Here is a 5,000-nt window from a genome sequence, read left to right as displayed (position 1 = left end):
CATAATTAGGGCCTGACTAATTATCTAATTACTAGGTAGCAGAAGGGCAGGTTGATGGCGACATTTTCGCCATCTTTCAAAGCGCCGTTATCCTTGTGAAAGTCACGGCTTCCTCGGGCTGCAGGCAGCTGCGCAGCCCGGACCGCGTGCCCACCTTCCACATTTGTCAACCTGTTCATTACAGCGGTGAATCTGACACATCAGAAATGTCCCTTTGACAGGAGAGTTTATCCTGGAATGAAAACTGAAGCAAAAGAAAGAAAACCAAAGAAAGATGAAAGCGCCATTTATATTCTCAGATTTGCAATTGTAGTCTTGTCTTAAAGGCAGGATATATGTCAGCTCCTTAGGAGCTGGGAGATGTTCGTTCACTCAGGGAGTTGGAGGGATCCATGCAGGACTGCTCGGAGGGTGGAGAAGGCCTTGTTCATTTCACAACCCAGTAGGGCTTCCAGACACAGAGTCATTGTCACCCCTGGCTGGCTGGCTGTTGACAGGCAGCACAAACTTCCACATCTTGGGAGGAATTGGCCCATAAACTCCAAGATACTGGAGACTGACGTTTGGCCACCACAGTCATCAGATCACCAACAAGCTGGTTAATCAGTAACCTATTTTGTTTGATCCCGATGTCTAGCATTTGCTACCTTGTTTCCTTTCTGTTTTTACTGCAAGGAAAGCCAGCCCCCCACCTCCTTTGGTTTTTAGTTCAGGTTAGAGGGCAGGGCGGATGAAGGCAAGAAAGTTTTTCTTTTCATCTCAAAAGTGACCAATACTCTAAGGTTGACCTGTTTCCCACTGGCCTCCAGAGGAAGGAAAACCTTCTAGACCATCAGTAACTCAAACACCACGTGCCTAACTAAACAGACAACTGCAGAATCATTATCAATTACAACCCCAACCAAATATGATTTTATATTCAATTGACTTGGTGTGGATAAATCTATGTTTGCACAATAAATGCATCTGTCAAGATTTTTTTAAATGCTCTGAGCTAGGTTTTCATTAATGAAAGATTAATTTGAATTAAGCATTCAGAGCTCTCCATCCATAATCAGCAGTGGGTAAGCTGGTTAATGAGTCTGTATGCCCGTATACATCTTTCTGAATCAATGTTCTCAACTGAGGCCTTTGCTGAGGGGTTAGAATAAGCTGGAGGGAGAACTCGCATGAGATACATGCCGTCCGCCAGGCTGAGGTCTGCCGCATTCCTATTGGCGTCTCGGAAGGCAGGCATTGATGCATCTATGACGACTGAATAAAATGTGTTTAATTGGCATGAAAGGCACTAACTGAAAGCTGGTGGGGTTTCCATTATCCCGGTGGACATCTTATTTACTTTGGTGGATCCTGGGAACAAGATGAAAGTGGAGGAGAATGGAGAGGGGCCTGGCCCCCAGACGGCTGGGGTTTGTGGTTGGTGGGGGGTGGAGAGAGCTTCACAATCACCCAGACGTAGCAAAATGCAGCTCTGTGACACCTTTCCTCCCTCCGCTCTCGGGAGAGGAGCAGTGGATCCTTTTCCTAATTAGGATCTGGAGAACAATGCTTGCCCGCCTGGTGTGAAATGGGTGAGCACTGCAAGCCTTTACATTTTAGAGTTTGCATTTTTAGAGAGCCCTTCAGCATAGCTCCAAAGCTAGGTGGATGAGAAAGTGCTGGTCTTTCCTTTGAAATTTAGATGACACCGTATGGGGTAAAGCTTTCTCAGGTCATCTGCAATGCTCTGGCGTCTCTCTGGACCAACTCTCCATCCCATAGCACCAGTCCTCCTAGTGATCCCCATGGTTACCAGCTCCCCAGAGTAAACACTTCAGTTACTGTTTCTAGGAACTGCTACCTTACAAACTGTTTCCACCTCAGTGGTGGGAGTGGGGACACAGCCTGGCTTGCATAGTCCTGAGCACAGGACAGGGCCTGTGCTCTGACAGACTTGTGACAGACTGTACCCTCTTACCCAACCTCACCCAAACCCTTCTCGAGGAAGCTCACAGCTCGGGATTTGTGAGAAGTATCAGAGGCAGTAGTAGTAATATAAAATAAGCCTTTTTGGTCAAACTCATTATTGAAAGTTCTTGGTTTTATTGGAATTTTGAAAGGAGGATAAAAATTGTACAAAGGACATTGGGTTCGCTATACAGAACAATCCCACAGACATCAGCCCTGATAATTGGCTGTGAGAAACCACGTATCCCTTCTGGTAGAGCTCTGCGGGGTTGAGCAGCGCTGGGGTAGGGGAGGGATAATAGTAAGGCTCATATCTTCTTCCCAAAGTGACAGGACACTTTCTTTCATCCCTACTCTCATTTCTCCCTTGCTCTCTAAAGGCACCAAGATGCCCAGAATTAGCACAGAGTTTTGCACCATTATTTGTATATTATGACTTCTAGGTGCTAGGCTTACCAATGCATACCATAGCGTTCTTAGTTAATATCCCCATATCGCTTTTACAAATGAGGAAACTGAGTCACCCAGTGGTTTAGTCACTGGGTCACGTTTAATACTTCAACCTCGAAGCTTAGCATTGACCTCTTACCGAGCCAGTCTCATAAGTTTAGCCAAGGTTGCTGGTGCAGCAGCCTGAGCACAAGGCCACTTGCAGTTGTCTCAGTAGTTCAGACATCACAAGGAGGAGCCCTCCCCTCCCTCTTTGTCACCACCCCACTGAACTCAGCTCAACTGAAAAGCCAGTTCCTTCATTTCTGTGCTCTGCACTTAATGTCTGTGCTTCTCTCAAAGTGAACAGGCCTCCTCACGAGGCCACTATCGTCCTGCCCCAGGTGGCTCAGTTCCTTGGTAATGTCACAGGCATGGTATCCTGGAGGAAGCACACAGCCTGGGTGGGAACCTTGGCTCTGCCACTTGCTGCCTATGTAATTGTGTCTCAGCTTCCTCATCTCTAAAATAGGAAAAATCGCAACATGGGCTTCATAGGACTCTTTTGAGCAGCACCCTGTGGTTTGCCTTTGGTAAGAGCCACATAAAACGGTTACTTCTGTGTCACCAGGGTTGCCTAGCTGTCACAGACAATGCAAAGGCAGTGACCTGAAGACTTCGCATCAAGTCAGTCAATCATTTTGGATACTTACAACAGGGACAAATGTCTCTGGATGGCCAGTAGAATTGGTCATCATTTGGGTGTGCCCTATTTTCCCCATAAGATGGTTCATCAACATGGTGACACAAAATGTGTTGTGTGCTTGCTCTGAACCAGATAGCAGAGACACAGCTGCAGAGGCTACACCTGAGGAGCCTATGACTTAGGCAACAGCAAATACCCCAACTCTGTCCCACACAGCAGTGGCAGCTCTTCCAGTGGACACAAGGAGAAGGTAAAGGAACTCCTGTATCTTTGCTCTGCGGGCAGAGGAGTCATCGATGACTTTGTGAACAGAAAGTAGTTGAGCCAGGGCTTGAAGAACAAGGGTGAGGGTGTGACTTAGACATTCTAGCAGAAGAGACTGCACACGGGAAGATCTGGACTGCACAGAGAATTCGTGTTAAGAGGGAAGAGCTAGTTGTAAGAGCAAAAATACTTATTTCTTAGAAAGGAAAAGTAAAAATGGCTCTCTTTGATCACAGACACCAGAAATGGACTTCAGAGTTTAAGCTAAGAGTCTAGGAGCCATTGGGTCACAGTCAGGAAGACAGAGAAGAATCTTCTTAGTCCCTTCCTACAATGATGTTCTTTTTTTGTCCTCGCTTTTTCTTCAAGGAAGTCCTTTGAGAGAAATTTTGATAGGTTGAGCCCAGGTCACATGCTCGGCTGTACCAGGCAGTGAAGACTGGCTGGGCAGAGCCTGTGGGGTACTGCTAAGACAACAGCACACTAGAGGGCACCAAGGCTACACACATTCCATTGGGAAGGACGATGCCCCAATAGTGAATCAGGGTACCAACAGAAAGGACTATTATTTGACCCCAAATTATAGCTATCCACTGTCCGCCATACTAGTAACATGTTTGTAGCCAGATATCATCCAGTGAATACTCGCTTCTCATGTGTGTTTTATTTAATATGTTTTATAACCTAGGAGCAAATGAACTCTTACTTTATAGGAGCAAGGCAGGTATTCACAAAGGAAGGTAAGACAGTTCAGAAGGACTCATGTCATTGTCATACAGCTACTGAGAAGACAGACCAGGACTCAGTCCCAGGGGTCTCCAATAGCACAGCTCCCAGCCATGGCATGTTGTATCTCTAAGTTTGCTGGTGAAGCCAAATACCTGCAGGTTGGTGCCAGCTTACCTCTCCCTAGTCTAGATCCTGACTCCTTTCTTTCTTACCATCCCTGAGTGGACACATACAGTTTATGAGGCAGACAATCGCCTTGGATCCCCTCTGCCTGTAGCTTGTGCAAGCAAGCTGTGTTCTCGAGTCAGCCTCTCAAGTCCTTTTTGGTTGTCACACAAAAAATCTCCAAACCAAGTCATTCCGAAGCCAAGTTAACGCTTCTTCTTGAACTGTAGACACAGAGAATAAGGCATTCACACGACACCAAGACACATTGTTTTAGTTAAACATTGAGAAAAGGCTCCCGCAATCCCTGTGGGCAGATCTGCCTCAGAGTTTGCACTTCTACTGGAATTAAACTTCCCTCAGAAGGAGATTGGATAACTGTTCATCTGGAGTAACACCTCTCCAAGTACTGAATCAGCCATGCAAGCCAATAACCACGTGATCAGCATGAACAGAGAAAACTCCATTCATACCACATTGCCACTGTTCATCTAGCCATTAATCTAGACTTGACTACCTTTGGAGTTTTCCAGATCCACTCGTACCTTTTTACTCAACTAAAGGCTGCATGATGGTCATTAAGGCCCTCATGTAATAGAAAAGAAAGCAGAACCTTTGGGAAGTTGAATTGATAGGCTGAGGCCACATAGAAAAGAAGGGGCTCATTGGTGAGTCTCTGCTTTGACTTCTACCACACGGACCCTCTTAGAGACATCGATGAGCAGTGGCTGCACTCTGACCTGGTCTTCAAGGGTAACTT

Source organism: Rattus rattus, chromosome 1 (genome assembly GCF_011064425.1).
Source record: "Rattus rattus isolate New Zealand chromosome 1, Rrattus_CSIRO_v1, whole genome shotgun sequence".
Classification (NCBI taxonomy): domain Eukaryota; kingdom Metazoa; phylum Chordata; class Mammalia; order Rodentia; family Muridae; genus Rattus; species Rattus rattus.
The sequence above is the reverse complement of the archived record's forward strand: the minus strand, read 5'-3'. Positions refer to the sequence as shown.